The sequence below is a fragment of the Ambystoma mexicanum genome, chromosome 5q, assembly GCF_040938575.1.
Source record: "Ambystoma mexicanum isolate Mex_15411 chromosome 5q, UKY_AmexF1_1, whole genome shotgun sequence".
Classification (NCBI taxonomy): Eukaryota; Metazoa; Chordata; class Amphibia; order Caudata; family Ambystomatidae; genus Ambystoma; species Ambystoma mexicanum.
Genome location: NC_090933.1, coordinates 809,634,652 through 809,648,061, shown reverse-complemented (window position 1 = coordinate 809,648,061; position 13,410 = coordinate 809,634,652). Strand labels below are relative to the sequence as shown.

Sequence of the window (13,410 nt, the reverse complement as noted above, 5' to 3'; positions counted from 1 at the left end):
AATTTAAACACTTCCTCCCACGCATTCATACATCATACATACAACTTCTTGTATTCATGCATTCATAAAAACAAGAACACCAACTTACATGAAAACATACACATTGCATTAAAAAAAACAGTTACCTGCATGTACCCTCCACACGAGCCTATGCCATCATGGCGAGGATTGGATGACCCTCCCCTCTTCTCTTGGGTGTAGACACGCTGCCTGACAGGAGAGCAGTCCTCTCCTTTTGGACCCCTAGCAGAGTGCCTACATCCCAGATAGGGGGGGGAGGGTCATCTGGTCTTCCCTGTGGCGGCACAGGCGTGTGTGCCTGCATTCAATGTACACCAGTCTAGACACAAGATAATGATTAGCTCATCATGTTGCTTTACCCTTGATGCACGGTACTGTGCATTGAGGGAAACACAAAAAATGATGCCATGACCCACGCACCCCCAACCCCTAACTTTAAACACTTCCATCCACGCATTCACACATCATTCATACAATTCCTTGCATTCACACATTGATTAAAATCAAACACACCTACATACATGCATATTACATTGAAAAACAACACACATACCTGCGTGCACCCTCCACACAAGCCTCTGCTGCCACAGGTGGGACCAGATGACCCTCTGCTCCAGGATGTAGACATAGAGCAGCCTGCTCCTGTCAGTCAGCATGTTCACATTGTGGGTCTCTGCAACATGAACACACTGACTGACAGGGGAGGACTCCTCCCCTGTCAGGCAGTGTGTCTATGCTGGTAGCACATAATGAGAGCTGGATCTCATTATTCAATACAGATTAACAAAATATTTGTGAAGCAGGGGATTCACCTTGCAAAGAGGCAGGGAGCATAATCCCCCGTGCAAATAAAGCACACAGGTGGACTGTGCTGCCTACCACTCATTCAAGGTGGTGCCTAGATGCTCAAGCAGGAGGCAGCTCTCCTCCATCCATAGTGGTGGGCCACCACTTTTACTAACTTACGTTTGTCAATTTGTTTGGCTCTAAGTGTGTACTATAGCTTTACAGTTTTCATTATGTGGTAGAACAACACTTAACTGGTCCCTTGCAGGCTTAGCTCCAAGAGTTTTTATTTGGTGAGCCAGGGTTGCATGCCCCTGTTAGGGGGTAATTTCCATTGGGTGTGCACGTACGAGTAGCCTAAATTCCCAGGGGCTGCATCATATAGGTTTCCAAACAAGTCCCATAATACATATGATAGATTCTGCTTGCATACAGACTCAAACAGTAACAGTTACTCAAACAGTATAAGTTATCTGGTTAGTACTTATGACGACCTGTGGCAAAGCAGGCTTCCACACAAAGATGCATTCTACTTAGGTCAGAAACCTTCACGTCAGTACACAAGGCAGGAAGAGGTGAAAGTAGCTCAGATTTACTATCTTAGACTGACATTTCATTTTCTAGTGCAGCCTCATTGAACCTAATCAGTGAGGTGGAACTTGATTACTTAGGCATAGCAATCAAGAAAAACACATCTGAGCATATGTACAGTGTCACCTAGAGAAGAAAACTAAAACCAGAAAGGGATATATGTAAGGCTTTGAATGAATCATAACTGGCATTGCTCTAGACAGCAATCGAAACCATTGTGTTAAAATCATTCCTGTTCTTACCACTAATGTAAGCAGTCCTGCATGAGCTGCTAGACCCAAGACTTAATAATTGCTGGGGTGGCATGTGCTCCAGTTTAGAGGGGATGGGATAAAGCAGTTCAGACTCAACTGCACCTTTCGGTGGTAGGACCAATAATTACTTGCCTATGGGCAGTACCTTTCTGTAATGGCAGATATATGCTAAATAAATATGGCATGAAAGGCTGCCTAGAGCAAGTGGTAATGATAAATTCAAAGCCTTACATCCATAACCTTTCGATTTTACTTTGCTTCCCCCCTTAAGAATTACATTTTTCATGTACCAGCCTTTATTCACTTATACGGATGTCACAACATACCAGGTAACCCACAATAGTGAATTGTTGTAAACGGGAGCACATAAATGGGATACAAATGCTAGGACAAGGCAGTGGGGATCCCTCTGTATTTTTAGGAAAACTGTTTAGGAACATTCAAAAAACATTTCCTGGTTACGGAGCAGAGTGGGCGAAGGTTGTGTTCGAGCCCAAGACTTGAGACTTTTTCATAGGGTTCAAGTTAATGACTGGTGTATGGGGTTTATTAAGACTATAAAGTCATTGGTTGTGGCCAGAATAACTTCCCCAGTATAATAAGATTATGCACAAATGTGTGTTTTATAGCCTATGCCACTAATTTGAAAATAGTATTAGATCAATGATCAATTTTAAGTAGTGGGCCTCTTTACAATGTTGGTGGTCTGGAAATTACGGTATCGGTAGCAACGTACCGGCACCCTTTCTGGACCGCCAAACTGTAAGTATGCCGGTAGGGGCACGGAACTCCCGGAAGGCCAGACCTGCCGGGAGTTCAGGCCCCTACTGGCAGGCTTTCCCCTGAAGCACTAATACTAATGGTGCCAGTGCTTCCAGAAATAACAGTTCCGCTGCCGCCTATGATATCCCAGTAGCACCAGGATGTCAGGGGGCGGAAACTGTTTTACCTGGTTGTTGACCACACACCGGCTAACGGCGATATGCACCACCAACCTCGTAATGAGGTTCTATGTTCTTCTTCTGTATGTACGTTAGTAATTAATGTTGGTTTTGGGGATATGTGTGGCCCTAAGACTGTTTTGTGTGTGTGGCTCAATTGTCTCTGTTCTTTGTTTGTAGCACCTTTATGCCCTCGGGCGGATGGTTTGGCTCTATATAAAATAAACACATACAAAACATTCAATAATTTTATCAAAAGAAATGTTACATTTATTGTATGAACATTCATCGCAAACATATAAACAAGACTGTAAATTCACAATATATCCCAAAGCACACATGATTTGAGCAATTAGAAAATTGGACATACAGCAATACAAAGGAAGAAGAAAAACACAAGTTAATTAGTGTATGTACAACACCACCTGCTCAAATTCATCCATGCCATAACCATCCCTCACTAGAAATCACCAACCACCAATGTGCCACCACCACTGCCAATATAGAAAATAGACAAGCAAGAGCTGTTTAAGAAAACAGTGAACAAAATAATGTATTCCTTACAAAAAATAAACCTCGAGCTGCATTTGTATGTCAGCTCGGCACATCTACTTTTGAAAGGTGCCAAACCACTTTCATAGTTGGGCAGATAGCACAAGCTAATGTGCCTCTATCCCTTCCAATAGACTTCAAGCAAAGTAGATGTAATCAATGTGTAATCGCCTACTTGTGTTTTGGATGCATAAGGCCTTATAATTCTACTGTGCCACCCTTCCTCAGGTATTTAACCGGCAGTCTCAGAAAGTTACAAGCTCACCTCTAACATTTCCTTCATTGGGAAAATCCTTGAGAAAATTGCATTCTATGAGCTAATAGCCGATTGCAAAGCCAGCAACCTCCTGAAAAACAACCAATCTGACTTCAGTTAACACAGAAGTGCTGAAACTAGTCTCCTCTACATTTGAAAAAAGATCTTCGAATCCCTAGACAAGAACACAGATATTGCCCTTATCCTATTTGATTTCTCAGCGGCATTCAATACTGTAAACCATGACATCAACAACAGACTTCATTATGCTTTCAGTCTAGAAATTCCTGTGCTTAATCGGGTCAAGAACTATCTCAAATACCATTTTTGCCAGCTCAAACTGGGCATCCACACAAGTCCCTTTCCAATTGCTCTGCAGTGTTCCTCAAGGCACTTTAATCTCCCCCTGGTTGTTTAATGCCTCTGCAAACCCTTTAGTAAAATCAATCAACTCCTTCACACTGCACTTCCAGATCCAAGCAAACAAATTCCAGATTGTACTAGACATACCACCCAACCCTTAGAACAGTGCTCTGATTCCATTCTACCTCCAAAAAGTACAGGATTGGATGATTGGCAATCACTTATCCAGCCTGGGAAAACTGAAATCATCTGCTTCTGTCCTTGGTAGCCCTCCTGCAGTCGTACAAGTAACCAGTCACATGGATGCCCTCTATCCCCCTCCACCACAATGTTCAACAAGTTAACCTTTATCACTTAAACTTTAATCCTCAAATCAACCATATGGCACAAAGAAACACTTTCCAGCCACACATGATGAAGAGAATGTTCCCCTACTTAACCACACTACAGAAAAATACTGTTGCTTAAGTATGGGCCATTGCAAACACATGGTCCTAGGCTTACCATGGAATCTATCGGACAACTTCAATGCCTACAGAACAAGGGGCCCAGACTAATCTTCTCTCTCAAACCATGGGATCCTATTTGCTCTGTGCATAAATTCCTCTGCATCATCTATAAGACCCCTGTTAACAAGACCCTCAGTGTGTGAATGGCATAATCAAGGGTCACGCACTTAGTAGAAACCTAAGATAGCCTCCCAAAACATGATCTCCACTCCCTAGTGTCAAAGCATCAGACAGACTGACCACTCCATAGAAGCCGTTGGCTCCAAGCTCAGAAGGAATCTACTATTGGACACCAGGAATGAAACCTCCTACCGCCATTCCAGCTGAAAACTAAAAGCCCACCAGATGATATCAGCCTTCAATTATTTAACTCTGCCTTTACACCCACCCACCATCAGAGGATTTTGTTATCTTTAAGTGTTGGGACCTCCGGTGGATGGCTTTAGCCCTCATTATGAATATGCCGACTCGTGCCTAACCACTTGTAAAACTGCCTGTCTGAGCAGCATACCTGAATACTTGCAACAATGCTTGACAGATCAGCTTATGGTAGAGATTTTGCTAGCAGAAATGGCAATTTCCACACATCACCACCCTAGTATTTATCTAGAATAGGCACCTATAGTTTCCAGCCCCATCTCTTGTCCTGCAATCCCACCATTATATATAATCAGGGTCCCATTGAAGGTTGTCTACTGCAGATGAGAGTATACACCCCTCACTCGTGCTCTATAAAGCTATGTAAATCTTGCAATGTTTGCACCACATTGCTTAATGTTCTCCTTATTTTCTCATCCTTCAATGGTTGTCAACACTATGAGACAATGTGCTTGTTTCGTATCTTCCCTGCACTTTCAAGGGTTCATACTGCAATCTGGTGTGTTAGAAAACCTATAAAAAACATAAAAATAAAATAATTCAAAATTAAGACTCAGTGGCTGATAAAGTGAGGACCATTGAAATGTCGTATGCCCTCCTTCCTTAGCATGGGAGCAGCAAACAGAGCTGCACATGTGCTTAATCCCAGGGGAACTTTTGCCAGTCTCCAGCAAGGAGTCATATGTCCCACCCACATGTCCCAGATGATGGAAGAGAGGGGAGATAAATGTGTTGTAGGTAGCAAGCCTCCCATGACAATTGTGCTCCGCCACCCCCACCACATGATGATGTGGGTAGCAGGTGGAGACCCAATTGCCACATGTTCTATACTAAGGAAGGAGCAAGCAACAGTACCCAAAAGGGCGGGTTCCCTACTGTGAGAAGCCTGAAGGTGTCTCACCCGCTAGTCCCCAAAGATCTGTCGTCCAGGTGGCTAGGACTCGGCCATCGCTATTGGATTCAGTTCCTGGGGGTGAACCAGTGGGGGAGGATTACCTGGGGGAGTGCTTTCGGGAAGTTGAAGTAGGACACCGAAGGTTGAGACCCGGTACCCCACTTCCTTGTTACACCTTTTCCCCATCCTAACCTGCAGGATATTTAGATGCACTAGCCTCCCCCCACCCCTTTCCGACACAAACACTTGCTTACACTGTAACAGACAACAGACTAATACCAGAGCCGTTTACCTGAGATGCCCCAACACATGGGTCAGGCAGAGTCAGGCAATTGACAACAACCATGCACACCTGATGGCCCTTTACCTTCCCCACAGGGATAAAAGGTAGAGCATGAAAGCACAAGATGAGCAAGGCTGAACGCACGATGAAACAGCTACACCGAACTGGCAGTTCAAATGGAGAAGAAAGGCAGCAAGACCTGGAAGGACGACAAAGGGGGAACTGTCCTTGCACTTTTCAACTCGTGAAGCCTCTGAAAGGGAAATCATTAGACCGAGAGTTATAGCCATGTGGTGGAACAGATTTCAATGGTACACAGGGGCCTCCCACTTTGAAAGCACAGGCAGCGAGGCATGCTGGCTGCCGTGGTACCGTCCTTAACTCCAGAGACAATACAAGCCAATGGGTTCAACACAGTCGGTGAGTCAGAGGAAGCTGATAGCAAACCTAACAGTTTTGAGCCCAAGGTTGCAAGTAGCAACATTATGTGAACGCAAAGTACTTGAGAAGAACGTGTGTGCGTGTGTGTGTGTGTGTGTGTGTGTGTGTGTGTGTGTGTGCGTGTGCGTGTTTGAACATTTGAGAAAGTCCAGACAAGGGCCAGCTGCAGAATGGTCAGGTGCCGCAGCAGTGCTCATTCGAAGGATTCTTGCTGGCCCCTTCGGTTTAGTGTTGAAAAATGCAAATACCAGAACGTCCTAGGAAATGGCAGCGTGAGATGTCAGATTGGTCCTACAAAGGTCACGTCAAATCCTTTGTTCAATCTAAAGTCTCTGACTCATGGCCGGGAGAAAGCTAGGGGAACGGAACCTCGCTATCTGATAAGATATTGAACTATGAGATAAGGCAATTGTGAACCTGAGGATGCTGAAAGAAAGCGAGGAGAAGGGAATCAACACTTTCTGATGAAACTGAGCAAATCATAAACTATGTTAGAAATTCATGAACTGTGTTACAGGAGGCCAGCGTGAACGTGCCGGAGGGAGGCCCCCTTTGCAAGGTGGATCCGAGCCCGGCGTAGGGAGATCCTAGGGGCGAAGAACAATCGCTCAATGTGCAAGTCCACTAAATGGACTTTGTTTGTTGTTTTGATTTAGCAAGCCTTCTAAGGCACGAGACTTTGAGGAAAGAGACTTGGCCCTTGAAGGTTCTGCTATCGTTGACAAGACTGGTGAACCTCATGCTGGAGTGGCCCAGGAGTGTGCTGTGCTCTAGAGCTCTGTTTTGTCCTGTGCTTAAAAAGTGGGGAAGGGAGACCCAGTCATACCAACCTGACTTATCATTTTGAAAAAACGTCTTTCTTTTCTGATGAACATTATCCCACACTCTTTTTGCAATTTAGTGATAAGGATTGGCTATCATTTTTATTTAGTATAGGCTCTTTTTTTTGTCAAGACGCTACTAGGACAACCTTATTATTATTTGATGGTTCTAGCTTGCTCACCTCATAGCTTTAGGTTTAGATTAGGCATTTTTCTCACCCCTGCATACAGTTTAATAAACACCCTTGAACTGCAAGCATGTGTATCTGTCTTTACTGTTGCCGCCATGAGTTCTTTACACTACACAACATGACTCATGACCCAGGAAGCCCCCCCCCACCTTTGAAACACTGTAGTAAATCACAGTATGTCCACCTTTTTATTGCTCTGCACTGTGATTGCTCCTGCGGGTCCCCACTATTTCCTATTCCTGGATCTCTTCTGCCTTGGTTTTCCTTCACTATGATTTTGACTTCAGTGCTGCCCACAGTAGTATTTGAGCTTGCTTGTCATGTAAAAAAGATGTGTGTGTCTACCACAAAATTCAAAACAGTTAACGGAGGCAATGAGTGCAATACACCTCTGTATGCTTCTTTGTAGTTGAAAAGAACCCATGCAGGAGCGCCCACTCGACGAACATCCTGCTTAGACTCATCATCCAATGCACACCAGAATTGCCTGAATGATAGGCAAAACAGGTACGACTGTCTGTTTTAAGACAATTGTTTGGAAATTGATATATGCTTGATGCAGGAGGGGAGGGGGAGTACCCTGTTCTCACTGTCACTGTCACTAGTGTGAGGCACATTGATTGGATAGTGACTAAGGAAATACTGAAAACAGCCAAAACACTAAAAGTATTCATTGATTGAACTCAGCCCAAGACGGGAGACGTCACCTCTGACTTTTTCTATTTTGCCCCACAGAGAATGCTGTACAACATCTGAGGGGTGCACAGATTTGATCTTAAATAAATGAAGAAAATGGTCCTGAAGAAGATGACGCACAAGAGGAAAAGTCATTGAAACTGGTCGACCAAACCGCACTTCCTGATGTCCCCTGACTATGGGTGACGCATAGTTGACTCAAGCAATTGGGAATATCGACTAGTGATGCTTACATACTAACTTTATTTTATGTTGAATCACAATCTCTTACAAAACTACCTATTGTGTTCACATCTGTATGAAAATTAATCTGCGGGTGTACAACAATAATAAGAGTTACATTTGAAATCTTAACTGTTTTACTGCTCTTAGCATTGAGCTAGCCAGACACACTTCACGGAGGGCGAATAAATTGTCCCCTTGACGCACAGTCCCACATGAACTGCCTGACTAACCAAAGCATGCAGTCTGGGAAGAATGAATCCCAGCTGCAATCTCTAATTGTATTTTTAGTAGGACATTAATATGTCATGTACTTGCTCTAACTAATTCAATTCATTGTAGAAAGAGGGCGAGTCTCTCCGTACCTATATATTTTAGATAGGCGGTACCACAGTGCTTCCTAGGGCCAGCAAGCACCATGCAGGGAAAGGGTGTTCTTCCGTTCAGGGAGAGTTCTAGGGCTACACATTTACAGTATATTGAATAATCAGCTCGAGAGAAGCTTAATCCGTCCTCTGTTTTGTGTGATATCGTGTAGAAAGGTAACAGAAAGGACAAAGTACCCCAGTTTTGAGGTAGTATTCCATGAGTTGGAGATATCCCTGTATTGTTCGTAGTCACACGTAATTGTGCCATGAGCAAGCTAAGGTGCAATTCAGCATATGTTGGTTACTATATAAATTATCAATATTTCATTATTTTTCTATATGGAATAAACACTCAAATTAATTAATATTTTATAACACAGTAAACACCAGGACCGGGATGTGCTGCTCTGCATTGTCTCCTGGACTATACTCTATAAAACCATGCATGAGTGTAGCAGAACCATTTAAGCAGAGTGATATCCCTAAGATTGCATAGATTGGTTAAGTGGGAAGGCGTAGCTCTGAGTCTAGGCTTTCTGATTTTCAATATTGTAGACCTCAGATTGCACAATTTCTCCTTGCACCTTTAGTCTCGCACCAACATGCAATGTTGTCTGCATAGTAGTCTGACAAGAGTTATACTAAAACAGTGTGTATGGTTGCCAAGTTGTAGATTTCTGTGTTGGGCGGAGGGGGCTTGTTGTGACTTGTAAGTGCTTTCCCTCCTGCAGTGTGTTCCAGGAGAGTCAGTTTGAGTGAGATTGGACTGAGAGAGAGTGTGCCGGTGGATGTCTCCTTACATAGTTGTCCTACTTGTGTCCTGAATGTACCCGTGGCTATCTACATGTAACTAATAACTGAGTAAAGAGTTAACTCACCTACCAGTAGCTCCTGTCTCATCCGTCCCGTGGTGCCCCGTCAACATTGCAGAATTTAAGCTTAGGGCATGGAATTGTCATGGATAGGGATTTCTTCAATTGCTGTGTTCCTCGATTACTGCATGCTGTGGGGATGAGGATGCATGGTGTTCTGGCTTGTGTTGTAAATTTAGCTTGTGACCTAGCAAACCACTAATTAAGTTGAGGCGGCCAGTGTTGAATTGTGTTGTTATAGAGTAGTGCTTCACCGGTGTTGGACAACCGGTGCATTGTGGGGTTGGGCAAATGCGTACCATTTGAGTTGGGGGAGTGTTGGACACTCACGGTGGTGATGGAGTCGGGATGTTGGACACCCGCGAGTGGAGTAGTTGGGGTGTTGGACACCTGGCATGTTATGGGGTTGACAGCCCCGTGCTATTTGAGTTCATGTGAGTGTTGGACACTCCCTTGTTTGGTAGGCGTTGGATGCCTAGTTGTTCTTGAGGTGTTAGACACTCATTAGTTAAGGAGTTGGGGTGTTGGACACCCAATGTCATTATTGGACATCCAATTAGTTGGGGTGTTTGACGCCATGTTTGTGGCCAGTGGGGCGTTCATGAATGCATTGGGTTATGCCATTCTGTGACTTGGCATTGGACATGATTTAGTGTCTGGTGTTTCTCTGTGGAATTGTCACACTGTAGTTAGCATTTGCCATTGCCTTTTCTTAGTTTGGAGTGTGCCTCTCATGTTTATGGGAGGATCACTTGGTTTTGTTGGGGCGTCTTGTGCCCAGGTTTGAGGTGAGATTGTTCAGGACTGGTTAGGTGTAGTTTGAGATTGGTTTGTGGGGCTTGGAGCTGTTGTGTGAGGGTAAAGTGTGGCATTCCCTTTTCAGCCTCTGGGTGCCTTTCATCTACTCAGTTGAAAAGAGGCATTGTTTGTGCCATTTGTCACACTGCGGATGGTGTGAGGAGAAGTGTGTTGTAGTTTTGTCCGATTTTCGCAGTGCTGAATTTGTTGTGGTGGGAGTCTATCTCCTAAAAGTTGGGAATTGAGTGGTGTGTGAGGGTCTGTGTTTTTGTGCATCTCCAGTGGTGTTCTTGTGTGGTGTAAGAGGCGTACATGTGTTGGGTCTGATTGGTGTGTATGTCTCTTCTGAGTGTTTGTCTTGTTTCATTGGAGGGAGAGGTGTCATGACTTGTGCTTTCCCTTCTGTTGCCATATAGCTTAGAATGTTATGAGTGCCTGGTTACTGGTTACTGAGTGTTGTCAGAATGTTGTTGCAGTATGTTCCAGGAGTGTCAGTTTGAGTGAGAGTGGACTGAGAGAGAGGGTGCTGTGTGTCCTTACGTAGATGTCCTACTTGTGTCCCTAATGTACCTCTGGCTGAACGTCCATGATTTAACCGAATCCACTTCGCCTAAAGTAGAAATCTTTGCATTTATTTCTTCACATTTTTCTTTATTATGCCAGGGGGACCCCACACCCCCCCCCCCCCACTCCCCTTACCTTATCCTATCCCCTTACCCCACCCCTCATCTATGTTTAAAATGTACCTACTGTTGGGGGAGAGGTGGCCATGTTCACACCCTCTCACCATTCCTACAGGAAAGAGACCACATGTGAGCTAAGGAGAGAAACGCCCCACCCACCTGACAACCATCCACACCTATTGATATTAGACAACAAACAAATAACCAAGTCTTTGTCATGGTCTAGCAACTCCATTTTGTGCTACACCAAATGCCATCTTTTACTAGGCCCAAGAACGATCTCTCAGTAATCACGGCTCTCCCTTCCCCAGCGCTGCGCACAGACAGCCCAAGCCCCCTCCGCCTCCTGCCAGCTCCACACGAGCCTTGTTCTTACAGAAGTCCAGCCATTCCTTGTTGCAACGTTTAGTATCACTTTGTGTCAGATGAGCTCATTGCACTGTTTGAGGCCAGAATATATCACATACAGGTGTAGCCGCCTGACAATAGTTAGAGCATACGCTTGGTACTGTATACCTATAGGTTGGTCACCTATAGTTAACAGATTAATGTCTAATACAAATAGGTCTTGTCTTGTCTCTATAAGGACAAGCACCTTGTCTATACATTTGCGTTTGCACTAGAAAATAGTGCCTACTAGACATGCTTATGCCTCACTACAGTCTATCACCATGCTTCACTGCACTAAATTGTTGTAAATGAATCTTATGTTTTTTTTTTTTGCATTTATTATTTATCAGTCTATAACTAATGTGTTTTCTTGATGAAATACAAGTACATGCGAACAACCTACACTTCTGTAAACTTTCTGCTGCAGAAGGTCTTTATGATCCATGTCTCTAAAATGCTACCTGATTGTTCTCGAAAGCATCAAGTTGCCATACCTTGATTGTTGTTGGTCGAGGAACTTGTTGTAATAAATGTACATCTTGTATAACTTTTGTGCTCACATGTACGAATGAATGTGCGTGTAGCTTTCACCCCCTTGGGGTCCTTTAGACTTTGACACAAGTTTAGATTAGTGGTGACCTTTGCAAACACCACAACCTCCTTTTTGAATAAAGGCATACAGTACCAAGAGTATGCTCTAACTATTGTCAGGCGGCTACCCCTGTATGTGATATATTGTTACCTCAGCCTAAGGTTCCGCCAGTTGGGCTGCCCCTCCAGTTAATACACCGTGTGAGGCGATGAGCCCAGCTGACCACGTGCACTGTGACTGATGAAGAGACAGCAACCAATGGAACCCAGACTTCCCATATGGAGCTGGGATTAGAATACGTACATAGCCAATCGATTATGTTAGTTTGTTACCTATATGTGATGTCACAGATGATGCTTGGTACTTTTTTAATGTGCTGACTGTGTATCTGTTAGCACAGCGCTCTCGGGCAGCAGAGTTCTTTGCTTGCAATTTATCTTATATAAATGTGTTTTACTTGCAATCTACTGGTCTCATTCCATTGCAGGGTGTGTCAATTTTTTGGTCTCAGATATTACGAGCTGTGTTGTATGTGAGCCTTCATTTGGTGACCCCTCTTGTATATTCCTTGAGACCCCCGTACTTGCGGCGAGATCCAGGGCTTCCTCGGAAGGGCTGCCCCCACCAACGTCTGACCAGTCCCCAAACAAAACGCATACACAGAAGAGAAGGTTTTTGTGGGTCCCGGCTTTTCAAATACCCCACTGCTCTCCTGAGCCGGGTGCGGCCACGAGGAGGAGGCCCAGGCGTTGTGGATAGACCACGAACGGAGGCTCTTGGAAGAACACAGGCACGTGAGTATTAATTGCAAGGGAAAACAAGCGAGGGAAAGTGAGAAGATTCTTTTTTAGAGCACAATCAGGGAGTGGAACATGCATGATACAGAGTTGAATGAGTAGGATGAGTGTGTGAAAATAAGCGCTTTTCTTTTTTAGGACCATTGTTTTTTATATAAGAAAGGACAAGTTGAAAAATAGAGGAGAAACGGGAACCTAGCTCAAAGTGGGTAGAAGGTGGCGACGAAGTGCACTGTCCCAACCAGTGCGGATAATAAGTGCAAAAAAGGATAAAATTAGGAGACTTGTATAATTAGTGGGCTCGGGAACAAGTAGTGGTAATTATTTTAATATATTAGTTTACCCTATTATTTTGTATTTCTAATTGTGGAGGTAGGCCCAGTGGGGGCAGAGGTGATGTGAGTGATGGAGTAAGTGAGGAAGGGGTGATGCTCTAAACAGGGGAGTAGGATCTGGGTATAAGGTAAGATATTAAGATTTATGTTTCTTGTACTATGTGGTTGACCTATTTGTTGTTTTGTCTTGGTGAAATGTACAATGGTTTATGTTCCATGTGTCTCTTCTGACAACGTATAAGTAATGTTTTGAAGTGAAGAATATTAGGTTGTTATTATTTATAACCAGAGATTGAGATCTGGACGTTGGCAGAGAGGAAGGGAAAAGAAAGAGGTCTTTTTGACAACGTGGGGATGCATACCCCACTATTGCAT

The 13,410-nt window shown here is 44.0% G+C and overlaps 1 protein-coding gene and 1 long non-coding RNA gene across 3 annotated transcripts in view; one reads left to right on the top strand and one right to left on the bottom strand.

Annotated features, from left to right (window-relative positions):
- Nucleotides 1–12,366, top strand: part of LOC138497681 (uncharacterized) — a 114,904-nt gene extending 102,538 nt beyond the window's left edge. The window contains exons 4-5 of the long non-coding RNA XR_011278637.1: nucleotides 7,692–7,789; nucleotides 8,018–12,366. This is a non-coding gene — a long non-coding RNA (uncharacterized lncRNA). The remainder of the gene's footprint in view (nucleotides 1–7,691; nucleotides 7,790–8,017) is intronic.
- LOC138497680 (carbonic anhydrase 13-like) overlaps nucleotides 1–13,410 on the bottom strand; it is a 1,250,189-nt gene that overhangs the window by 104,237 nt on the left and 1,132,542 nt on the right. The gene's annotated exons all lie outside the window — the stretch shown is intronic.